The 26082-nt window shown below is 45.6% G+C and overlaps 1 protein-coding gene across 1 annotated transcript in view; it reads left to right on the top strand.

The window, feature by feature from the left end:
• Positions 1-26082, top strand: part of LOC129132424 (CBP80/20-dependent translation initiation factor-like) — a 376676-nt gene that overhangs the window by 314382 nt on the left and 36212 nt on the right. The gene's annotated exons all lie outside the window — the stretch shown is intronic.

Genomic DNA, 26082 nt, shown 5'->3' with positions numbered 1-26082 from the left:
ATCCAGCCCAGAAGCTCTGACAGCTTTCCTGGAAGCTTTGGCAGTCTGCCTCGTAACTTCCATGGCACCTGCATCTTCTTCAAGGATGGATTCAACAAGTTTCCCATCAGAGGCCCCATCTGCCTCATCCCCCCCCCCCCCCCCCCGTCAGTTTCTGTTGTCAACCCCGATTCTTCATCCGCGTTCCGCTCTGCTTGTTCTCACTCTGTTTTCCATTCCTTCAATGCCTCAAAAAACGATCCTCAAGTAACAACTAGATCGACAACAGTTTTATCTCCTGCTCGGATGACTTCCCGCAGTCTGTCCCCGACTTTTTTCCATGCTTTAACACTAAATGCTGTGTCAGGATCAGTGCCAAAATTCTGTGATTTAGCCCACAGCAATATACTACAAAGGGCATAGTCTGAAGTATTAATTCCCTTATTTCTTAACAAAACTTTCCATGTAGCCAAAACAGTCCCTCTGTAGATAAATTATTTCCCATTATTACTAGTTGGTGGCTCACCTACTTCCAGGTGTCTTGATAGGAGAAAATCAGGTCTGGACCTCCCTGTGGCTTCCACCTGCCACTCTCAGCTGCACCAACGCCGCCTCCCCCACTACTTCCCAGTGGGTCACGGTTGCCAGTCGCTAGGACCCCGTATGGGTCCAGACCGAGTATGTTGTCAAGGCTGTTGTTTCACTTGGTAGTCACCAGATGTCATTGTCGAGGCGGTAACGACACAAAGCAGAGACCACAAGCAGTCTCAGATGGCAACTCTTTATTATCGAACATGGCTGACCTTTTATACGCTTTCTAATTGTTTATACTTCTTCTACCCTAACTATTGGCCACAATAAATCAACATAACACCATTGGTGAATAGTTACAGTGACTTCAGCTAATTTTCTAAAAATCCTTCGTCCAGCAGCAAAGTTCTCTTCTTATCTTTCTTCAGTTCCTCACTTTTCTTGGTCTCCTTGGTTAAAGCCATGGAGAGAGCTCCTTATCAGCTTCTTCTTGCTTCTCAGCTTCTTCTTGCTCCTTTAGCTAACAGGCCCGCTGTTAGCCCCTCCCACAAAAAGGCAATTTCCCATTGATAGGAAGGAGAGGATGTGGACAGGACCTGTGCTTCACTAGTACTAGGAGCCCTCTGAGATGGGAATAGTTGAGCCAAACTTTAAACTAAATTGGCTGCGGAGTTGCACTGCACATCAGTCCTCAGCCCAAGCCCAGGGGTGGGTTTTGGGGCTCACAGCCCCTTGAGTTAAGATGCAGCTGGAGGTGGCCATAGGGCCACCAACATACCAGTGGGCATCACAGGGGATGCCAAGGGAGTCATTCCCCACTGCCCTGCAAGTCACTGGGGGCTGCAAGCCACACTCATGTCTCTGCACAGAAAAGGTGTTTAGTTTGGAGTAGCAGGTTACTGTGCAGTTGAGAGATTGATGAGCAGGACTAAATCTCAGGTGTGTCATGAAAAAAAAAAAATAGCCATCACCTTTACTCCATATTAAGTTGTGTGTAGTTTCTCCTCACTCCTTTTCACCCTGACACAGCCAAGGCTTCAAGGCCATATTGGGGACCAGCCCCTGCTCCAGTGTTTGGTCTGCTCTCAGGTATGGTACTTGGTGTTCCATCATCTCCTCTGGCCAGTGTATGCCCTATCTGGGAATCTTCCAGTGGTAATGGGACTCAGCTGAGGTTCCTCTTGGTCCTGTAGGTTGGTGGTTGTTGCATTGCAAGCTGATTTGTAGTTAGCATTAATCCAGTTATGAATAAGAAGTCCAGCCCAGCTCCATGAACTAGCCTCTGGGCTGACTGACACAGTTTTCAACCAATGGCAGCTATCCTAAAATGCAAGCATTTGGTTGGTTCAGAGTCTGGGAGCACAGAGGCCAGACCAATGGCTTTGCAACACCAGGAGTTTTTGAATTGTTTATAAAAGGGTGTTGGATTCAATAAACGCTGCTGTTTGTCTGAGGAAACACGGAGTGGTTTGTTGTATGTTAAGTCCCAGACATATGAACACCAGTGCGTCACGTGGTGCCACCGTGTGAGGATCACAGTCCAAGGACCCGCAGAAACAGCAGAGAGAGGAGCGAAAAGCTGAAAAGAAAGAGGCTGGAAGAGCCCAAAAATAGGCACCAAAGGCTGCAGGAATTAAGTTTTGCAACAAAGGTTACAAAAAAATCACAAAGGGCTGTGGGGAAAAAAAAAAAACAGAGAAGCTGAAAAAGCTGGAAAGAGGCCGGAAGAGCCTGAAAATAGGCAGCAAAGGCTGCAAGGATACAATTGGCAACAAAGGTTGCGAGAAGTCATAGCCAAAGGGCTATGTGGAAAAGAAACCAGAGAAGCTAAAAATAGAAGAAAAACCCCACAGGAGACCATGGGAGCCTGGATTTCAACACCAGAAAACCCCACTTTAAAGGTATGGAGAACCTTTCTTAAGGAGTAGGACATAGACTATGATGAAAAAGCATTATCAGCATTAATTAACTGGTCTGCAAAGCCACGGATTAAACTTAACTAAAGACCCTGCTTTTGACTTTAATATCTGGGAACATACGGGTAAAATTATCCTGTGAGCAGTATCCAAAGGTGATTAAAATGCAATTACTCATAAAGCCATGGAAACTTGTTTTGGATTTAATAAGACTATTAAATACTGAAATATATGGGGACGAAAACACACCGGATGGGTTTTCAGGGGGAATGCGTACCTTTCTAAGCCTGCAAAGCACGTGGCCAGAGACAATGGCCAGCCATGATGCCCATTGTACCCAAGCTGCTTGGAATTCCCCTCCCGCGCTGACACTGTTCCCGAGCGAGCAATCCCCCACACGTAGAGGCACTGCTGCGCAGCAAGACAGAGGGGGTGGTGGGGTCCTGGCCGACGGTGGGGATATGCCCATGCCAAAGTGCCATGCGGAGCAAGGGTGTGTGATACTGGCATTCCGGAAATATTTCTCGATGCCGGCTCCCTAGAGCTGCTGCAGGGGCTCAGACTGCGCCGCCGCTTCGGAGAGGCAGCATGTGACCATGACAGCCTGCGCCGACCGGGTGCTCCTCCACCGAGCAGAAATGGAAGGCCAGCCCACACTGGGACATGCCGCTGGCGGGGCACTCCCCCGCAACTGTGGAGAACGGCACAGCCCCGGGGAGTGGGGAAATCCCGGGAAGCAGAGACCATCCCCAGGCTGTCTGTGCCACGGCTGCCGGCATTGCTCAGGGCGGCGGCGGGATGGCGGCCGCCATGGTCCCGGCAAGCTATGCAGCCCCGAGATGCCCCGTACCTACCCCAGATCCCGCAACCATGAGAACACCCCATACGGTCACTGGGACCACCTCCCCACCATCCTCGCTGGGGACGCCCACACCTCCCATCCAGCCTGCGTAAGGGGGCGGGGCCCCGCACCCAAGCCAACCTCTGTGGAACACAGCCACGCCTCCAGTGGGAGGTGGCCCCACCGCCAACCCTGCCCCCAAGGGCGGGTCTGGGAACGTCACCACCAAGAGCTGAAAACATCAAACCTGGAAGCAGAGCGTGGGAAGAGCTCTTCCAAAAACCCAGACAAACAATCTTCAGAGATAAAAGATACGCAGGAATACTATACCACAGAAGCTTTAGTAAACTAGCCTACCCGAAGAAATGGTTTTATCCACGGAACACAACTGCATCTCGGCAGCTAAGAGAAAAGCATCTTCTCAACGGGAAACCAGCACACCCCCCCCCCACATACTGGAAGAAGCAAACAGACTCCTAACAGCTCCAGCCCAGACAGAAAGCTTCTACCAATCAAACCCCAACAAAACTTCACAGACACCCTGCCTTCTGATAGTTCAACTATATGAAAGTTTCAATACTCCAAAAACTGATAAACTAATAATGTGGTAAAAGTAAAAATACTGAAGAGTTGTCACACAAGAACTACAAAATCACACAGCAGTTTGCTAAATATGCCCTAGAACTCACAGTATAGTGTTTATTATTATTGTTTGCATTTACTAAAACCAAAATTATTAAGCCTGTGGTAGCTGACTCTGCTAAAGTTGTTAAGAAAGTATTACATTTGTGTCTCTGGCAAGGGCTACTGTGTCTTAATGAAGTCCTAGGATGTATATTAACAAGTCTTCTCTTAGTATTCATAATGGTTCTGCTTGCATTGTTTCTAGATTGACCTAGGAGGTTCAAAGAATACCCTTGTCCTAATACTCTAGACCCACTAAGCTTACATAGAACATTAATTTAGAAATATCATAAGCAAATTTCAGTGGCAAAATTCTTTTTAACTGAAAATTTGCCACCTGTCATCATTTTAAAAGCTAAAAGTCACCTGTTAAAATCAATAACAAATTACAAATTTCTGACTTCTAACAAAAAGATTACTTGCACTGTTACCATATTAATTAGAAAATTTAAATACCTATATTTCTTTACTTATTCATTAGCTGTTCATGTTAAAGTTTCTGCTTTGCACTAAATATTAACACAAGCTTGTTAAAAAAAAATAAAATTAAATGTCTCTCCTGACCAAGTTCATTTGCCCTGATCAAGCCATGAACCTGGCTGGTGGAGAAAAATATAAGTTAAACCCTTAAACCCTTTTTCCATTGAGATAAATGAAAAAGCCTTGTCCGGAAGAGGTTTTTTCAAGTCCTCATAGTGAAAAAGAGGCCCCCTCAGTAACTCCCTAAGTAATAGTTTTGTTCATATTTTTAGTTATTAATAAAAAGAAAAAAGGGGGGGGGAAGGTCGGAGTGAATGTATACCCCCTTTCTTAGTTGTATACCTTTCAATAAATCATATAACAGTACAATAATCCTATGATAATTCAGCTGCCTAAACCCAAGGTAAGTGCATTACAATGGACACTGGAAACCACAAACAGCATCCTGATGTCTCTTCAACAGATATTACAGAGCCATGTAACCAGAACAATTAGTAACTACCTCATAGAAATCTGTGACTTTTGAAATAACAGTTTATATAAAGACACTGTTTGTTTACAAATTGCCTTATCTGTTGTTTGTTTTTTCTTACAGTCCTAAAGTTGAATGTTTCAAGATTTTCTCATTTTAGTTCAGAGTTAAGATATAGCTCACAACTTTGTTTACAAATTATTTTTCATGTTTACAAACTGTTTTCTGTTTACAAATTGTTTTTTCTAGTAGTTAGACTTTCTTTAACAGTTTTAAGAGTTAAGTAGTTTATTGTTCTAAAGATAAGCCATGATTTATAACCTAAACATTAAGCCTGTGACATGCTAATTTGAATCTTGCCTACAGACTCTAAACCAAAATGCTGCACGTTCACTAATATATAATTCATGCAAATTAAAACCATGCTGTTTTCTGTCACCCTCTTTGCTAGGGACTCCTGCAAGGGGATGACAGAGGACAAGTCACAAATTTTGGTAAAGACAAAGGGTGAGATGTTGCATTGCAAGCTGATCTGTAGTTAGCATTAATCCAGTTATGAATAAGAAGTCCAGCCCAGCTCCATGAACTAGCCTCTGGGCTGACTGACAGAGTTTTCAGCCAATGGCAGTTCTCCTAAAAATGCAAGCATTTGGTTTGTTCAGAGTCTGGGAGCACACAGACCAGACCAATGGCTTTGTAGCACCGTGAGTTTTTGAATTGTTTATAAAAGGGTGTTGGATTCAACAAACGCTGCTGTTTGTCTGAGGAAACACAGAGTGGTTTGTTGTACGTTAAGTCTCAGACATATGAACACCAACACATCAGTGGTGAGCAATGTCAGGAACATCCCTGGCTGAGCTGCTGCCTGCTGCCACTGCCTGCTAAAAGCACAGCCAAATTCAGACCAGAGGTGGGATCCGTGCACACCATGTGTGTAAACTACAGCATGGAGGCAACGCAGAGCAGAGGCTTTGCTGGGCTCTAAGTGCAGACTGCAGCTCTGGGCCAGATATAGGAAATGGGCTACTGGTGGAGTGGGCTCCTAGCTGCTGGTGGGTGAGTATGCTTGGGGTCTCCTGGGGCTTTGATAGGAGAGGTAGCAAAAAAAAAAAAAGCGCCTCAAAATCCATGTATCCATTGATTTAGAGTTGAGGAAATGCTTGAGGAACCCCCTCCATCTGCTGCACTAGAGGCCTGGAAGGCACTTCAGCATTGAGACCCCTCAGACCAGGCTGGACTGGCATCAGCTCTGGCTCTCCGTTTTCTTCTAAAAAGCTCACATTCAGTCCTAGGATGCAGGACCATGTTCCTGCTAGCCCAGGGACTCAGCTGGCCTGAGGCACCCTCCTGCCAGACCATCTATTCCTGCCTGCTCCAGCATAAATCTGGCTCAGGCTGCTGCAGCTGCCACAAGGAGGGGACTTTGTGATGTTGTGGGATTGGAAGATCTCTGCTGCTGTTACCTGCAGCCACCCTGCCATCCCCAGCTGTGCTCTTAGGTGATTCCCTTTGCCTCACCTGTAGACAGGATTTTCTGAGGCTTATTGAGACCCTGCAATGCAGGGTCCCTGCCTGGGACCTGTCCTGAACACCTCCACATCCACTAGTCACTTTGATAGGGGATGAAGCATCCTTCTGGAAGAGGAGCACATGGGAGAAGCAGGTACCAGGGATGTCACATCCCGAGCCAAGGCCAGAGCAAACACAGGTGCCCGCATCAGCCCAAAGCTGAGGTTTGGGTAGAAGGACATTGGAGAGGGCAGGACCTCCTTTTCTTTCTTGGGAAGGGGGAAAATGGGATAGCTTGTGCTTTTCCTGGGCACGTAGGATACGAAGGATGCTCTTGTGCTCGCCAGCAGGAAATCTTTTTAAGGATTTCTAGTTGAGCCTCAAGGATTTGTACCATATTCAGTTTCCAACCAAATGGGCTTGGTGGGTGTGCTCGAGCACTGACTGTCCCAAATGGATTTTGGCTAGTCTTGACAGCTGGCCTGCTGCAGTGATACCCCAGAGGGACAGTCCTGTGGGACCTGCAGTGTGGGTGTCACAGCATGGACACCCTCAGCATCCCCCAACCAGGCTTTGGCTCGTTTATTTTTTCACTGCTGGATGCTTTTGTATGTACCTATCTGTCAAAATCTGGGTTTGGAGAATCAGTGCTGCCCATGGAGTCCACATTAACCCCCCCCCCCCCCCATGGGGATCATTTTGCACAGCCTCATAATTTCCTACTGCTGGCATTTAAACAAGCAAATGCAAAAAGATGGTGTGAAATGGCTTTGGTAGGATGAGTCCCAGGAGTGAAGGAGCCAGAGGATATGTAATGGGTGAGAAATCAGATGCATAGGAATTGTTTAAGGTCCCTGTCCCATACCTGGCCAGGGCTGATACCAGCATAAAACACAGCATGCAAGTATTGAGGGCAGGAGAAAACAATGTGTGGCCTCCCCAATGCTCTCCCCCTGTGCTGAACATCCAAAATCAATGCTTCCTTCTACCTTCCCAGTGATAAATCTTTCTTTCTTTCTTTCTTTTTCTTTCTTTCTTTCTCTTTCTTTCTTTCTTCCTTCCTTTCTATTACTCTACATATTACTTTTTTAATTAAGAAGGGCTAGAAGGAGCATCTCTGGCAGCACTGGGAACCCAAATCCAGCAATATTGGCTCCAGTCCAGGAGCAGCAGGAACTAAAAGCAAAGATGGTGAGAACAAAGTGTATGCTGGCTAAGGAAATAGTGTCAGGCTAGAAAAACAAAACCTTTCCATTTCTGATTTGTTAATAAGATCAAACTGTGTTTCCTTGCATATCTTTAATATTCCTGCCCATACCATCCAGTAGTTTTACACAGAGATGCTCAGTCTACCAATATGCTGTAAAATATGCCATAGTACTCATGAGCATCCTTTTAGAGAAAGTTTGGAGGGATCGAAGGCTTTTTCAGGTTAATGTTTTCTGCAGCTCTTTTCTGTAATCTCAGCTTTTCCAGCATGGACAGACAGTTTTGGAGGCATTGTAGGATGCTCCATACCTGCATGCTTCAGGGGATGAGCAGAAAAAGTTAATGTGTCTTTTACATCAATTCAAAAAACCCCAACCAAATACATCTCTTCAACATCTTCATAAAAGACTTGGACACAGAACTCAAAGAGATACTGTGTTGATTTGACACAGCCTGTTTTTTTTTTTTTTTTTGGTGGGGGCGGCTACAGGGGTAGCTTCTGTGAGAAGCTGCTAGAAGCTCCCACCATGTCCAACAGAGCCAATCTCTGATGGCTCTGAAGATGGACATGCTGCCGGCCCGATTAGAGAGGTTGGTAATGCCTCTGTGATGACATATTTAAGAAGAAAATGAAAACAGTTTTTTCCTCAGGGGGGGAGGTGCAACGGCCACTGCCATCTTGGCGCAGCCGCCGCCATCTTGGCAAGGCCCGCCATGAGTTTTGACTGCCTGGCCACCCCTAGCTAGTCGTGCCACAGGCAGAAGGGCAGGGGTGATGGCAGTGGCTTCTCCTTCCCAGCATCCTGCATGAAGAGAAGTGTTAAATAGCACCAGTGTCGCAGCGGCTGTCACCGCCTGCACGGTGGCAGCGGGACCACATAGCCAATGGTGAAAAAGTGGTATGTTCCCTGATGCGAACCTGGACAAAATCAACCTCTAAGTGCCGCAGGATCCTGCAGGAATCATTGAATTAGTGGAACTTGTTGGCAATGGTACCTAAGAGCAGCAACTTTTCTTCTAGTCAGAGAAGAGGAAGAAGTGAGGACATGTGAAGGAAAACAACATGGTACAAACAAGGTCAGTGGAAAAGAAAGAGGGAGAGGAGGTGCTCTAAGCATTGGAGCCAAGATTCCCTTGCAAGCTGTAGTGACGACTATGGTGAAACAAACTGTCCCCTTGTAATGCATGAAGTCCATGGGGGATGCAGAGATCCACTTGCAGTCTGTGAGAAAAGTCTCACGCTGAAGCGGGTGGATGCCAAAGAAAGCTGTAATCTAGTGGGAGGCCCAAATGGAGAGAGAGGGCCTCTGCTTCCAGAAATAGAGAAAAAAAGCCCTTACTTCCAAACTAGAGCAGCCTAGCCTTAAAAGACTACACCCTGTGGATGAGCGACCCATGCCACAACCATTTTGGAAAAACTTCCTGTGGGAGGGACTCATGGCGTAGCAGAGAACAGACTCCTCTCCCAGAGTGAACAGAAGATCTCAAATGGCAAACTGACCGAAACCCCCACGCTCTGTCTCCCTGCTCTGTCAGTGGTAAAGAGGGAGGTGCTGGGAGCAAAAAAGGTGTTTTAAAGGCTTATTTTACTTCTCATTATCCTCTTTGACTCTGTTAAAAATACATTTACCTTATACCTTTTAATTTGAACCTGTTTTGCCCTTAGAATGTTTTCTCCCAGTCCTTAACTCATGAGCCCTTCATTAAAATTTTTTCCCCTCTCCCCTGCTCAACTGTAGCAGATGAAGGTAAGCAAATTACTTTTGTGGGTACCTGGTGTTTGGCCAGTGTCAAACCACAACAGTAAGTTTGCCTTCAAGGGAGTCAACAGCTTCTTCCAATTTAGTATCATCAGCAGAGAGGGCCCTGCAGAGACCTTGACAAATGAGAGGGCTGGGCAATTACAAACCACATTAAGTTTAACCAGGGCAAGTGGCAGATTCTGTAACTGGGATGGGGCAACACTGGTTGTGTGTATAGATTGGGGAATGAGAGGCTGGAGACCAGCACCGCAGAAAGGGATCTGGGCATCCTGGTTGATAGCAAGTTGAGTAAGAGTCAGCAGTGCCCTGGCAGCCAGGATGGCAAATGGTCTTGGGGTGCATAAGGCAAAGCATTGCCAGCCAGTCAAAGGAGATGATTGACCCACTCTGCTCTGCACTGTGGCTGTGTGCAGTTTTGAGTGCCTCAATATAAGATAGATATAAAGGTATTAGAGAATGTCCAAAGAAGGGCAACAAAGATGGTGAATGATCTGGAAGGAAGCCATACAAGGAGTGGCAAGTGGTCATGACACCGAGACTGCCAGAGTTCAAAAAGTGTTTGGACAATGTTCTCAGGCACATCGCGTGATTCTTGGGGCTGTCCTGTGCAGGGGCGGGAGCTGGACTTTCATGGTCCTTGTGGGACCCTTCCAACTCAGGATATTCTATGATTCTATGAACATTTCCGATAGCAGAAGATCCCTGGCTGCATAAGCTTTGAAAATATTATCCCCTGAGAAAGATTTTCTGAGCTCTTTTGGGTAATTAGCATTTTTTAGCAGACTGGTACTTCACCTTCAGATCCTGGTTTTCAGTGGTTGCTTGTCCCACATCCCAGGGAGCCCAGAGCCGTATTTCCATCAGGGAGCTCCAGCACCAGTAACCGATGCCCATGGGATACTTGACCAAAGTGGTGGAAGAGATGGTGAAAAGCAGGTGGATAAGAGAGTTCTCATCCCTTTGGCTTTTCAGCATGTTTGCTCAGTGATGCTGAGTGCTGCACCAGAGCCACCACCTTCTTGCAGACTAAACAGTTGCAGTGTTTTCTCCCATGATGTCCTGGTTTAAGGCAAATCTGGGAGAAAACCTCCAAAAGGGGCCCCCCAGAAAGCAAACCCACATGGCCCCTCCCCCCAACCGGTTCGGGAATGGTTTCCTCAGAGAGAAGTGGAAAAAACCTGTTTATTTACCAGGCAAAGCACTCCCCAGCACACAAAATGAACAATACCAGATGACAAAACTCATTCGCTGCTCTGAAAAGAAGACAAATTCAGAAAGTTTCTCTGGTGGGTGGTTGCTCTGTTATCAGTCCTTCCGGCGCTGGGAAAGGCTGCAGAGTAGGCCCCGGTAGGCTACAAAGTGCAAGCTCACAGTGTTTCCCCAGGTCCCGGTCTGGAGCAGGTTCGAATGGTTCCAAGAAAAGGGAAAGAAAAACAGTCCAGGGAAAACTCAGACTGCCTCAGCTAGCTAAAATAACTAACTAAAAAGCAAAAGGAGCGCCATGTTCTGCCCCATCCGTGCCCAGACAACAACAGTGGAGTTCTGTGTTCCAGCAGACTGTGAGGGAGAGTGCAGCTGATAACGAAACTCTGTGCTCCTTCTTCTCCCCGCCTTATAAACAGAACAGACGATTGGGGATACAAGCATCATAACGTCACCCTAGGACACATGATCAAAATAATTTAGTAAAGGGTCCTGGTATGAAACTTTGCATGAACTCTGGGTGCCATTAATATCTCTGGCAAGAAGTGTTAACTCCTTTGGTTCTCTCCTTGCATGTCCAGTACAATGTCTGGTCAAATGAAGGGAAAATCCATCCCACAATGAATCTGACCAGCTGCTCCCCATGCTCTCCTACCTGATGTGTTTTTGCACATCCATCAGTCTGAGGTTTTTTTCCACTTTCTTTTAAAGGAGGAATCCAAGATCTCTGGTCATAATGGAGCTCTGAGGTCCTCAGTTCAGGAAAGACATGGACTTGTTGGAGCGGGTCCAGAGGAGGCCATGAAGATGCTCAGAGGGCTGGAGCACCGCTCCTAAGAGGATAGGCTGAGAGAGTTGGGGTTGTTCAGCCTGGAGAACAGAAGGTGCTGGGGACACCTTAAAGCACTTTCCAGTAGTTAAAGGGGACTTAGAAAAAAGTATGGGGACAGACTTTCTAGTAGGGCCTGTGGGAACAAATATTCTGAGAGTGGTAAAACACCAGCACAGGTTGCCCAGAGAAGTGGTGAATGCCCCATCCCCGGAAATACTGAAAGTCAGGTTGGACAGGACTCTGAGCAACCTAATCTAGTTGAAGATGTCCCTGCCTGTGGCAGGGAGATTGGACTAGATGACCTTTAAAGGTCTCTTCCAACCGTAATCATGATTCTATGATGCCCCATGCCTCTTGGACCTGTTTGTAGTCCTCTGGGTGCATTGAGGTCCATCCAAAGGTTTCCCACTCCCCTGTACCACCCAGCTCAGGAGCTTCCACTTCAGGGGCAGGTTTTAGGGATGGGATAAGCCACCAGGGCTTCATTCATCCACCAGTCCTGGCTTGCAGAGAAGCAGAGGTCCATCTACAGTCAGTTCAACAGATTGATGGTCCCAGTCCCATCCCATGGTGAAGCACTACCAAGCACATACTTGCTAGAAAGTTCTTAGATCCCACAGGGAAAGCATCCTGCTGCCATCTTTCAGGAACCCAGGAAAATCCCTCCTAGAACCCAGATGATGTGAACCAGGAACTCCCATGCAGAAAAGCTCTTCATAGCAGATGGGATTAGATTCCTGCTTTTTTTCCCAGCCTGGTTTCATTCATCCACAGGCAAGCTGGTGTTTCAATGGGGCAGCTTCATTTCAAATGCAAGTGGAATTTCTCCAGCCATGATGCCTGGATGAAGCAGCACCTGCATCCACATCCACTTTTCCTTCTCTTATATCCCTCTTTCCAAAGTTGGCCTATCCCCATAGATCCCTTGGCACCTTTGCCTAATAAAGAGAACATGTTTCATTTGAAGAGCTTAAAATATTAATACATCCTGCTGGAAAAATCCAGCTGGGCCCCCAGTGCATCCCCCCAGGCTGAGTATCTCCAGCAGCAGCATTTGCAAGTGGGATCCATCCATCCATGTATCCTTTCATCCATCCATCCATCTCTGTTGGGGTACCAGTCATAGCCCCAAGTTGATGTTGGGCATTTTTCCAGGGACAGAAGTGGCCTCTAAGCAGATATGCATATGGTGTTGGGGCTCAGACCTTGCCCTAATGAGGGGAAGGGCTTGAAAACTGCCCATCAAACCATCCCCACCTGTTGTTCTTCTATTATTTCTAGAGTCCCATATTGTTGTTATTAGATTTCCAAAGTCCATACCTCTCTGATGTATTCTCACAGCTGCAGATCTTCACTGACTCCTTCTTCTGCACACTGTTCTCTCTCAGGTCAGGGCTCCTCCAAGGCGCTCCCTGACTGGCTTACCCACCCCCTTTTATCCCGGGTCATCTTCATCAGTTACAGCTGCAGCCCAATTAAGGACATCGCAGCTGCAGCCCATCAAGGGCAACCGGGACCTCTGGGGCAAAGCCTCTATACACATATTCAAATACATTTCCTCTACTATGTTTCTCCCTTTGCTTTTACTTAACAGTTATACAGATGTTAAATTACAATACATACATTTCTCATGACTCACAGGTCATGCACAACACCCACATAGCTCCTTGCTCAAAGGCCATACTCTTTCACAGCTCCTTGACCCAAAGGCTATGTTCCGTCGCAGCTCTTGGCCACCACAGCTCTCGGCTGTCTTATCTTCTGCTAGCAACCACCACAGCTCTTGGCTGTTCCGTCGCAGCTCTTGGCCATCTTATGCTCTGCTAACTATCATGTCGGGGTCACCACTTGTTGTTCTTCTATTATTTCTAGAGTCCCATATTGTTGTTGTTATTAGATTTCTAAAGTCCATACCTCTTGGGTGCATTCTCATGGCAGCAGATCTTCACAGACTCCTTCTGCTGCATGCTGTTCTCTCTCAGGTCAGGGCTCCTCCAAGGCTCTCCCCAACTGGCTTACCCACCCCCTTTTATCCCGGTCATCTTCATCAGTTACAGCTGCAGCCCAATTAAGGACATCGCAGCTGCAGCCCATCAAGGGCAACCGGGACCTCTGGGGCAAAGCCTCTATACACATATTCAAATACATTTCCTCTACTATACCCACCCATATAAAACACCTCCTCTACACTTGTTTGAGGGATTTCTTCCAACCAGCATGGTTTTACACTGAGCTCATGCTTTAGGAAATGCTGCCTGTGGGCTAGGAGATTTATATTAATATATTTTACTATGGAATGGGGGTACCAGCACTGCTACAGATGCTGGGATGAGCAGGGATCTGCTGTGCTTAATCCCTTCTCTTCCTACCACCTCCATGAAGAGGGGATTGCTGACCTGGGGACAGAATGCTCTTGGGGACAGGGATGTTTTGCCCTGTCTCCAGGGATGGCTGCCCAGGAGAGGACTCATGGTGTCTCCCAACATCCAAAGGTAGCCTGAAGTTTTCCCACACATGCTTGCAAAGACAAAGGACACATCACTGCCTCAGGGTTCCTGCAGCACTGGGACTTAAACAAATATAACAAGGATGTTCTGGCATGCTCCAGAGGAGCAAGCCTACTGAGTGAGAGCTGCCTCATCCAGGCATTATAGCCATGGGGTGTCTGCAGGGTTGGGTCGAATGGTGCTCTGGTGACAACCCAGCAAGGAAACTGATTTGTATTTCTTCATGGTCCCTTGTCTCCCCACCAGTCCCTCTCTACAGGACTGAGAGGTTGGTTTCTGGGTCTCAAAGGTATCATTAGTTCCCTATGTCTGTGTGTCCTGTGGTCTGTGTTCCTCTGCTCACTGTAAGACCTGGCTAGGGCAGACAATGACATTTTGCTTTGTGATTGTGTCTGGGTCCATGGGATAACAAGGCTTTTAAGTGGTGATAAACTGCTGTTATACAGCTGAGCTGATGTTCCTGGCAAGTGTTTGGAAATCCAGAAAGGTGCAAGATAGGAAGGGTGGCAATAAAATTAAGTAATGAGGAAGATAACTCTATTACCTGGGTACTGCTAGAGGACGTGCTGGTGAACATCCAGGACAAAATGGTGTTTGCTGTTTGTGGTATGCAGACCATGCTACTTCCCCCTCTTGGTCAACACAGAGCTTCCACCAAGACACTGCTCCAAGATTTCTAGCAACTGCTAAGGTTAACATCTGTGATTTTCTATTTGCACATTCATCATTATCACAGAATCACAGAGTGAGTAAAGTTGGAAGGGACCACAGTGGGTCATCTGGTCCAACCTCCCTGCTCAAGCAGGGTTGTCCTAGAGCACATTGTACAGGATTGCATCCAGATGGTTCTTGAATATCTCCAGTGAGGGAGACTTCCCAACCTCTTTGGACAATCTGTTTCAGTGCTCGGTCACTTGAACAGTAAAGAACATTATGTTCCCACCTATGTGCTTTAGACCTCAGATATATTGATAATTAATTACTTGCACCTCCACAACCCCGTAGGACCTCAGAGACATTGCTAGTTCAAGGTGTGAGATGCTTGTGTTGTGTGGGTAATTGCTGCTGATCTTGGATCTGGAGCCAGACAGAGAGGTCATGGTGAGACCAGGGGGCAGGAGGTTCAAGTGACCACTCACTTGGTTACCTCAGGGTCTTTGGAGACATGGGAAGTACCCACAGCTCCTGTTGGCTCTGATTATCAGCTGCCTCTGTAACCCAAGCTGGAGGAATTTCAAATTCATGTATGTTCCTAATCCTGGGAGTTTGCTCAGCATCTCCTTTAGGAGAACCGTGAGTTTTCTGATCTTGGTTTTCCCTTTCTGCCTAAATTCTTTTTAGTGAAATAAGAAGTGTTTGTGTCTGTCTGATGGCTGCGAGATCTTTGGTGAGTTGTTCTTGTAGAATTGGTCAGTGGCATTTAATGCAAGTTATATATCAGCTGATGGTCAACTGATGGGTGATAGATGCTCACAGAGTGGTGGTCACAGTGCCTGGTAGCCTGGACCTTCACCACACAATGCATTTTGGAGACCTCTGTGATTAGAAATGTTAAGAGAGCTGTGGCCATCATGGAACCAAGTCCACACTGAAGGCCACCAGTACAATTTACTGCTCTTCCCAAAGTGGCCAAAACACCCTGAAAAGAAGCCAGTGAATGTTCATCTGATTTATATCCAGCTTGGAGGAAATTGTGTGATGAAAGTCTGTAAGAGTGAAATGCCTCATGGCTGGGTGAAGCCAGGACCTTTGCAAGTCTCGGCACAGGGTATCATCTGTAATTTAAAAGTTTTTGCTGCTTTAAATGTGAATAGCTCATTTTTTTTGAGTAATAATAATTGTTATGATTTGCATTTATCTGTCACACACTCTGAAGCACTTTGCATAGGAAGATGAGTAAATCGTTCCCATTTGCCAGCTGGGAAATCAGGATGCAGAGGTGATAGGACCCCACACAGGACTGGAAATAAATGTCTTCTGTCCTGTGGTTTCCCAGTCTTTTGTTGTAGCTGTTGGCTCAAAGCAGGTTGTCTATCATCATCATGCTCTGCTTTGTCCTATTGTCCCTTTGGTAGCAGTAGCATGGACAGGGATGGTGTGGTGGGATCTCAGTATGCTTCAGTTCTCAGGGCCTGTCAGTAGGGTGCAGGCAGAGAGGCCAGAAGTGTTGCTATAGGTGACTGGAGGAAGAGCAGAGGCCATGGAAGAGCTGATGGTCCCACCTCATGTCCTACCATCTCCAGTACTTTAGTATAGCAAAGGAGCTTCTGTAGTTGTGTCTGTGTGAAATGAGATGCTCTTGATGAAGCTGTGGCAAGTAGCTCTGATTCAGAAGCTCTTGGTGAGACCCCAGGCATCCACGGACAGAGATGTTTGATCACTCCCTGGTGCTGTCACAGTGTTACGGTCTGGTTTTTAAAGTTATTAGAAATGCCTCTGCCCGAATTAAGGTGCAAACAAGACCATATACCAAAGTCAATAGTATGGGTTTTATTTTATAATAAATATGAGAGACAGAGAGAGAGAGAGAAAGGAAGAGAAAGAAATAGAAAAGAGGTGAGGGGACAGAAAGAGAGCAATAGAGACAGATTAAAAAAAATATCACCACCCTGTTGATCCCAACAATGTTCCATTGATCCTCTCCAGCTGGTCTTCTTGGTGGTGAGGGTCCCCCCAAAAGCATAGAATCTGATGAATTAATATTCATTTAGACCAGGTGGGAATACCCAGGTACCTTCCCAGGTGGGAAGGGGGGCAGTCTCTTGCAGCAGACTCTGGATCTCCTGCATCATTTTGCATCACATGCAGTCCTGTGGTGCAAGGCCTCTGGGGAACAATTTGGGGGGGGTCTTTGATGGATTATAACACTCTCTTAGCTGCTTCTCAAATGAATGTCCAGTGCATGTAGCCTTTTCCGGGGTTGGGGGTTTCACCGCTCGGCCAGTTTGTGTGAGGATGGATGTTCAGTGCCTCTGACCAGAGGTTTTGACACACACCCAAAACTCCCTCCTTCCCCCCATGATGGTGGGGGAGTCTGTGAAAACCTGGCTTCTGTGGACTGTGGTCTCCCCCACCCCAAACCCATCCAGGGATGATTTTCTGCTGCTTTTGGCTTTCTTGTGGATGCATTCCTTTTCCTCAGCCTTATTTACATCTCCCTAGACCTGAGATGATTGAACAATAGTGTCCCCTGTATCTTATTTAGGTGGCTTAACTCATAGTACAAAGTTCCAGTCAGGCATCTTCAAGGAAGGGTGGGCTTCTGTGGTTGTAGCTTCTTTATACAGTTTTTGCTATACTGGGTGTGCTAGTTTAAAAGCAAGCCATTGGGAGATCCTAAGTGAGAAATACAATTTAATAGGAAAATTAAAATAAATACAATAATACAGAAACTGACAGAGTCAGAATGCAACCTGACACCCTGTTGGTCAGGGTGTTGGTAGCAGTCTGATTAAATGGTGGCTGTAGTCCTCTTGAAGTGATAGATGTGGTTCTGTTGAAGCAGTGATCCTGTAGAAGGGTTTGATCTTCCTCTGAAGGTCTGGTGGTGGTTATGGAGCTCTTGTCCTCTAGGAATTCAGTGGATAAGGCTGATGTGGTGTTGCAAACCTCAGATTATATCCAGGTAGGAATGCTTGGTTCCTCCTTTGGTGCATCTCACAATGGGATGTTATAATTTTATGAGTCATGCAGTGAGGCTTGATGGCCCATTAACAGAAGATACCCTCTCCGTGGGAGTTATGAGGGATGGGTCATGGAAGAGATAAAGAACACTGCCCCACCTGGTTTTAACAGATGGTGATATAATACACACGCTTGGTTGAATCTTACATTGTAACCCAAGACAATGGGCAAAACCCCTCCCTTCATAACAATGTTTAAGGCATGAACCATTTTAGTCTCTGACACACAGCACCTCCTGAGCCTCTTCCAAATTCCAGTGCTATAAACTACTCATCTCACTAGGTTATACTCCCCAGAAAGCAAAGCTATGCTCCAGAGCTTCCTCCAAGCCAGGACCTAAATGCAAGTAGTATTTAAATTATAAACAGCGAATAATACAGTGATGTTAAGTGTTCAAAATATCATTTATGGAACCCTTTCTAGGAGGGTTTAAATGTTGTCCTGCTTGACTTTGCTGTCCACCAAAAATGGTAGAGGATGGATTTTCCTCCTTTCCCGTGGAATGGCTAGTCTTCTTGGCTCTTCTAGCTTGGTCCTTGTCTTGAAGATGTTTCATGTCCAGGCCAGGAAAGTATAACATTGCATGAGCTGCATCTATACTGAGATGAGGAGTGGGCTTTCACTTGGGTGCAAGAGTGAAATCCACCAAGATAAAGGCATTTTCTATTTCCATTGCTGGCAGAAGCTTCAGTCAAGCTTAGAAAAGGTCCAATGTGCGATGTCAGAGAATGGGCAGAGCCATGGCCCATCTCTATCATGCATGAACATGGGCCACCCTGACCTCCCCATCACCTGTGGTGAGGCCCAACTTGATGAACATGCTTAGCCTTCAGGTCTGTGTGATTTGCAAAAAAAAAGCTCCACAACTTGTAAAAGTCATAAAGCTGGTACGATTTATTCCAGCACGAGACGCATGCAGGTGTTATAAATATTTATGTTGTTGGCTTTTTGTAAATATTAAGATGAATGCTATATGTATAATGTTAAAATAACTTTGCTTTTATTTCTGCTATTAACAAAAAAGACATTGTAGTAGTGGTAGCTGATATAGTTATGAGTGAACTGTCTGTTTGGTCGGGATAACATCCAGTGAACATGTAATGAGGACCCTGCTATTGATATGCCAACTATCAGCATTTGCCATCTGAAGAAAGTATGGACCAAGGCCCAGACTGGAAGCGATAAGGAGAAGGAGCCAAAACCACAGCCAAGAAATATGCATGCTCTAAAAAGGTGGACCCAAGGAGGGGCCATGTAAAATAGTTCCTGGAATATGTGAACTAGTTTATGCATATGCATAAGGGTCTATGAATATGCAATGGGCTGATGTAATGGAAAAGATATTTAAGGGGTATCCCCGAAGGTGAAGGTGTGCTCTTGGCTAAGTGCCAAGATGCACCTGGCCCGTAATCTTTGTTTTACTGTCTTTTGTCTCCTATTGTCCTTTATTAAACTTTTTAAATTTTCACACGAGAGTGAACCTGTTTTTCACACAGGATAGCTCCCCAAAGGACATACGCACCTCCGAGAATTCTCAAGTCTATTTTATTCTCTAACTTGTTGCATATGCATAAAGTTTCACAATAGATTCATGCATATTCATTTTCTAGCCCTGTATTAAAACTGTCTTATCAGTTTTTATGAACTTATGCATTTCTCCAGGAACTGTAATGTCGCTGTGTCTGCAACCAAGCTTCAGTTTTTTGTCTGCTCCAGTTCCAAGGTCAGTGGGGTCCCTCCTTATCTCTCTTCAGCTTGGAAGCTTGCATTCTTTTCTAAGTATCCTTGAATCTCCTTTGTTTCCTCTGCAGGCCTTTTTCGAGCACAGCAAGTTAACAGACTAAACAAGTTTAAACAGCACACTTCAGCTAAATCCAAAATTGGTTTGTACCCCAAGTTAAATTTCTAATCCCGTGTCTCATATGCCCCAAAATTTTCCTGTATGAAACCTCTTTAGAGGCCTCCTTGGCATCCCTCCACTTGCCATATGGTTTTCCAATGAACTCTTCTATCAAACCAGGCAGAGAAGGGAGGTGAACCCTGCTACCTGCTATAAACACATTTTATTTTAAACTATAGGCACTGAAGGAAGCTCATCCATTAAATACATCCAGATTATCTACAGACCAGAGCACCCCCAAATTAGTAATGCAATTCATGTTTACAAATACAGCCAAACTAATGAAATATAATTTGTTTACTGCCCTGACATCACTACATAAGCATGGGACAAGCCAATCCACAGGTTATTTTTATATAACTCCGTGAGGCATTTCCAGAGCAAATAACGTTCACAGGGCAGGGCAGTGACCTGGCCATCTGGTTTCAGTGCTCTTCAGCCTGCTCAAGACTTCTCATCAGTGGTGCAGAGGTCTGTGGGTCAGGGCATGGCTCCTTTGGATGTGCCCCAGGCACACAGGACATTGGTTTGGTTCTCTGCTGAGCTGCTCTTCTCTGTTGACCAGCTCTTCACCTCTCCCACACTGTTGGTCTGGCTCCTCCACTTTTATTGCACACCTTTTGGAGAAGCAATTGAGTTGCTTTTCATGTTCTTAAAGTCCAGCATGATGGGTTGCAGATCCTGCTGGGACCATGGCCAACATGCAGCCAGATGAATTGTACCCATAACTCCACTGATTAAATACCTAGAAGAGAGCAGTGGTTTCCTCAAACATGGATGACCAAGGGAGGTGGGACACCTCTGCATGGGTGACATTCAGGTTGGCTTGCCTGTCTGTGTGAGCTATGGTACTGGCCAAACCTACCGTCTAAAGGCCAAATTTAAGGACAAAGCTCCCTGGACCACCTACCTCGTGCACACCGTGACACTGGTGTAGCACTGCCCTGTGGGGCTGAAGCAGGTTGGTATCTCAGGATGCTTCAGGAGAACCATAGCACTGCAAGTCCAGCTACCATAAGGGTTCACAGAATCACATGTCCATACAAGCAAAACTCTTGCCTCTAGGCAAGCATGGTCCAAAAAATGTAATCCTTACCTCTGAAAAGCTGCTTTTTCTACTTTGTCAAAGGAAGCAATATCACACTTCCCTTTTGCAGAGAACATGCAAACAATCTCATTTTGCAAAATTGTGCCCCACCTAGGTGAAAATGTTCATGGTGACTAATATAAAATTTCAATAGCCAAACTGAATTTCATTTTTATATTTTTTATTTTAAAGAAAGCAAGCAAGCAGCCCTGGGTGGCTGGGGAGTCACCACTCCACTAACAGCACACACCACTTACAAGTTTGGCAAAGTATATAATACTGTTTTTAAGCCTACTAAGCATTTTACAGTGTGCTTGTGTTAGTCCGAATCAGCAAATATCAATAAGCTGGGATCAGCAATTCCATAATCTTTCCAGGTGGTCATTGGCTTCCTTTCCATCTTGTGGTCGTCTGGAGGGAAGCCCTTCACCAGTGTCTGCTACATAATTTTAGTCTCATACAAGTGCATCAAGATTTTTATTATATATAAGCATTTAGTCGCTTTGTTGCAATATCCCTTAGCTTTACCACAACTTCCTCTATTTTATTCTAAGCATCAGTAGTTTTGCTACCTCATGTCTTTACTATACTTCTATTTTCTTGTTCAATGCTTTATTTGGCTATTTGGTCAGAAAGTTTCAAAACCGTTCTTTGTAGTTATCCCAGGGAACGCGTCCACTTTCGACACAGCAGATACAAGCATTTGCTGATTCCATTGCTTATCAACACGATTCACAAAAACATTTTTCACGGTGACCTTTGAATCCATCTCACATTCCATCCCCTGCTCCTGTCCTTCATGGAGGTCCATCAAAGTCTACACAAGCAGAAAAAAAAAGACCCTAGTCCCTTTTCTTTTGCAAGGGTCTTCTTCAGATGCAAAGTTGTGGGCAGTGTTCATTGGTGTCTCTGCTTGGTGGCATCACCCACTGGGTCCCATAGGATGAAAAAAGAGGGTACTGAGTGGTGGCATTCCTTCCTGTTCAGCTCCCATCCTGGGCCTGATGAGTTTGGTTTGGTTTGAGGGTTATTTTATGGAAATTTTTTGTTGAGTTGGTTGGTTTGATGGGTTTTTTTTTACAGAAAATATTTTCTTAAAATGTTGAAGAGTCAGTTTTCTCTCTTGCAAGGCTGTGGAGAAGGGCAATGTGCTTGAAGCAGAAACAGGAGAGAAGAGAGTTTCCTGTGGTGGTTTTTATTCTTTCCCAGTAATCTGGGACCACAGAGCCCATGTGGTTATCCCAAGATGCTAGGACTTTCCTAGCATGCCCCAAGGATACTGAAATACTACACTGTTCCCTGTGTGCATCAGTGTGGACCTTCTCAGGCAGGACAGGAGAGCTGTTGGAGCACATCCAACCTGGAAGGGGCAGGATGGCTTGGGGGCCAGACCCATGTGAGCTGTTGTCCCAGTTTTGGACAAATGATGAGAAAACATCCTGAAATGAGCATGTCCTCTAATAGAAGGCAGGTTACAGCAGCCCATGTCTCCAAAGCAGGCTCTGAGGAAAGTGAAAAAAACTGTTTATTTAACAAGCAGGGTGCTGGCAGGCACGAAAAAGAGTGAATATTGTTAGATAGTGAACTTTTTTTTTGTGGAGAAGAGTTGGTAAATTCAGAGTCTTTTCTGTAAGTGTGGCTCAGCTCCTTCCGGGATCCAGATCTGACCTCTGGGCCGAGGCATGGGGGGGGGCCCTGGCGATGTTCTGGTGTTTCAGACTGGAGCAAAGTTGAACAGTTCCAGAAGAAGAAGCCACAGTCCTGGGAAAACTTCTTGCCTCAGCTCACAAACAAAAAGCTATGTAAAAGTAAAGAATTTTAGCTCTCTGTCTCTCTCTTGAGAAAAGAGCCAAGAGCCAGGGAAAAAAACTGAGCTAGTTATCTATGTTTTGAACACAGGCCACTGAATGAATTCCACCACCTTCCCCCTCTCTCCCAGCCCTAACTTAAAGGTCTAGGACTCATGTCTGGGCATAAAGCAGACGATAGGGGATACAGTATTATGAAGTCACCCCAAGACAGATGTGGAAGACAGCTCAGTATCAGGAGAGGGAGACATCTCAGGGCAACAAAGAACAGCTCCAGGGTTCAAAGGGTGTTTTTTGCTCACCTTATGGGTGGATGAAGCAGAAGAGGGACATGGGATGCTATCACTCATTTTTTTAATTTCTCAGTAGTCAGGACATAATTTCTCTGACATTTTTAAAAATTAAAATTCAAGTGAAAACTCCAAAATGAATAATTTGGTAACCTTGGGGTAATAACCTGAGCTGGCAAATAACTCTCTCCTCCATGGGACTGGCTGGATAATAAAGGGATGAACTCTGCAAACTTCCCCAGAGAGTCTGAAAAGACCCAACAAGATCTGGCTGCAGGTTGACTTCAGAGTCACAGACACAGTTGGGCAATTGCCTTACAGAAATGGGTATAGAGATAAATTAGTCATCACTGTCTGGTTAATAAGTGCCTCAGTTATTTTACAAAGCTTTTTCCTGCAGATGTAATTTTTTTTTGTCCTTTTGTAATGAAACATATAAATAGCTCCTGTCTTGGATCTTCTGTTCATAGAGTTCTGTCATGTAAATAATTTTGCCTCTCTTTCTTTAGCAGCTGCTTTACTTACCTTTATTTCAAAAGAAATACCTCCTATGTGTTGTCCAGGCCATGAGACCAAACTTTGGTATGGTGGCTTCATATCTCTCTGGCTTTCTAGAATAAAGCAGCAGGTCAAAGCATTCACAACAGCAAAGCCCTTTGTCTCAGTCAGTAGGAATAAACAGAGATGAAAAAGATAAAGAATGACTTATTTAGTTGCTGGATTTCAAATGTCGTGCAACATGCACTGGGAACACACAGTGTTGATAACAAACTTGTCCTGTTCTTTAACTTTCTACTATGTAGTGTCTACTACTTTTAAATACCAAGGAATGGTCACCATGGAGACAAACAAAATCACATGGGATATCATGCAAGAAGCTCTGTAGCATTGCAGAGAGCACAGAGAAATCCTCTTGTCTCCGAGTGCAATGCATTCTCTTGTGCCATCCTTTAGAAAGGTTTTTATTTGCTTTTCTTTTTGTCACACACTCCCAACACAAACATCCCTTTTCATATCCTGCCTTTGGGAAACCCTCTTTTTTTTCTCTTGTATTGGGTTGCATGGCCTGGTTTTTTGCGGGGGGGAGGTGGGGGGGTGGGGGGTAAAGGAGGTGGCTTCTGTGAGAAGCTGCTAGAAGCAGAGCCAGTCCCTGGTGACTCCAAAGAGGGACATGCTGCTGGCCAAGGCTGGGCCAATTAGAAATGGTGGTAACGCCTCTGTAATAACATATTTAAAAAGAAATAATGAGAAAGGATGTGGGGCAGTTTTAATTATGACTTAAGAAGAGCGAAGTGAGAACATGTTGATGCCTAGAGAGGCTGACCTGGAACAGAGACTAGACAGAGTTAAAGGAATAAAGTAGGTATTTATTAAAAGGCATTTAAAGGATACACCTTGGGCAGTACAAGAGCCTGGCTGTGGCTACACCCAAGATGGACCCAAAATGGACACAAGATAGATGACTGGCCATGAATCTTCACGCTTTTATAAGTTTTGGTCCATTTACATATTGGGGTTAATTGTCCAATTACAGCTTCAGGTTATGGAGTCCCATCCTCCTTGTTTGCTCTCTTCAATTCGCTATTGCTTATGCTTTTTGGGCCTGAGGCTGTAATGGTTGTCCTTGGTTCTCAAGCTGGAAAAGGATTGTTTTGTCTACCTACTGATTTGCGGAAAGAAAAAAACTGCACAACTTTGTAAAAGTTGTAAAGCCGGTATGTTTATTACAGCGCTGGATGCATGTGGGGATCATTGTCCCCCTAAAGGATGTGCACCCCTGAGAACTCTCGATCCTTTTTGTCTCCCTTACTAATTCATATGCATAGAATTTCACAATAGGTTCATACATGTTCATTTTACTGGTTTCCCGTTACACTTGCAGCTAGTTTTTTTTATCAGAAAGTACAGAAAGAACTCCTGGGTCATCTTGCCCTGTCTTCTGCAACTTCAGCTTTGGTTTTACACTTGCAGCTAGTTACACTTGCAGCTAGTTACCCTTGCATCTAGTTTTTTATCAGGCAGTATAGAAAGAACTCCTGGGTCACCCTGCCCTGTCTCCCACAGCCTCAGCCGCAGTCTCCGTCTGTTTCAAAGTTCAAGGGGCCCCTCTTATCTCTGTCCTTCAGCTGAAGCAGTATTTTTGAGCATAGGTTTTTTGTGAGAACAGGCAGTCTTGAATGCAGACCAAAACAGTTATGCTTGCAAGCTACAGACTTGATAATTCAAAGTGACACATTTCACCTAAATCTAAAATGGATTTCTACTCTGAAAAATTTCCACTCTGTTTCACTACCCTGTGAAGAGAACTTACTAACACTTTATATGAAGTTCAGACTCACACACTAAGGCAGTACATAATCTAAAAATATGAAAACTAAAACTTAAGGCATCAGTGTGAGGAGAACAGCATGCAAACACCAAGGTTGGTGAAGAAGGAGGGGGAGGAGGTGCTCCAGGCACCGGAGCTGAGATTCCTCTGCAGCCTGTAGTGAAGACCATGGTGAAGCAGCTGTCCCCCTGCAGCCCATGGTGGTCCACAGCAGTGCAGAGATCCACCTGCAGCCTGTGGAGGACCCCATGCCAGAGCAGGTGGATGTCTAGAGGAGGCTGTAATCCTGTGGGAGACCCATGGAGAGAGGGGCCCTGATCCCATGCTGGAGCAGCCTGTCTTTGAAAGACTGCACCCCGTGGAAGAGTGACCCATGTTGTAGCAGTTTGAGGGGTACTGTTGCCTGTGGGATGGACTCACGCTGCAGCAGTTCTCAGAGATCTGTTGCTTGTGAGATTGACTCATGTTGGAGAACGTCGCAGAGAACTGTCTCCTATGGGAGGGACTCCATGGTGCAGTAGGGGAAGGACTCCTCTCCCTGAGCAGCAAGAGAAATAAATGGGTGATGAACTGACCAAAACCCCCATTCCCTGTCTCCTTGCACCACTCAGGTAGGAGGCAGAGCTGGAAAGGAGGGAGGAGTAGGGGGGAAGGTGTTTTTTTAAGGTCTTGTTTTACTTCTTATTATCCTGCTTTGATTTTGTTAGTAATAAATTCACCTTATATCTCTAATTTGAGCCTGTTTTGCCCTTGATATTATTTAGTGAGCCATCTCTCCAGGTCCTTATCTCAACTCATGAACCCTTTGTCAAATTTTCTCTCCTCTGTCCAGCTGCAGAGGGTTTAGAGGGAAGTGAGTGAGCAGCTTTTGTGGGTGCCTGGCATCCAGCAAGTGTCAACCCATGAAATCTCCCTATCTGGAGGACTCCCCAGCTCCATAAATCATGTCACTTGGATAATCCTTTGTCATGGCAACCATCAGCTCAGGAGCAGGGTGACCTTTCAATGCCAAGTCTAGGCTGCACTGATCTTTTTCTGGTCTGTCAGGGACCCAGTAT

This window comes from Agelaius phoeniceus, chromosome W, assembly GCF_051311805.1.
Source record: "Agelaius phoeniceus isolate bAgePho1 chromosome W, bAgePho1.hap1, whole genome shotgun sequence".
Lineage (NCBI taxonomy): Eukaryota > Metazoa > Chordata > Aves > Passeriformes > Icteridae > Agelaius > Agelaius phoeniceus.
This window is presented reverse-complemented; position numbering and strand designations above follow the sequence as displayed.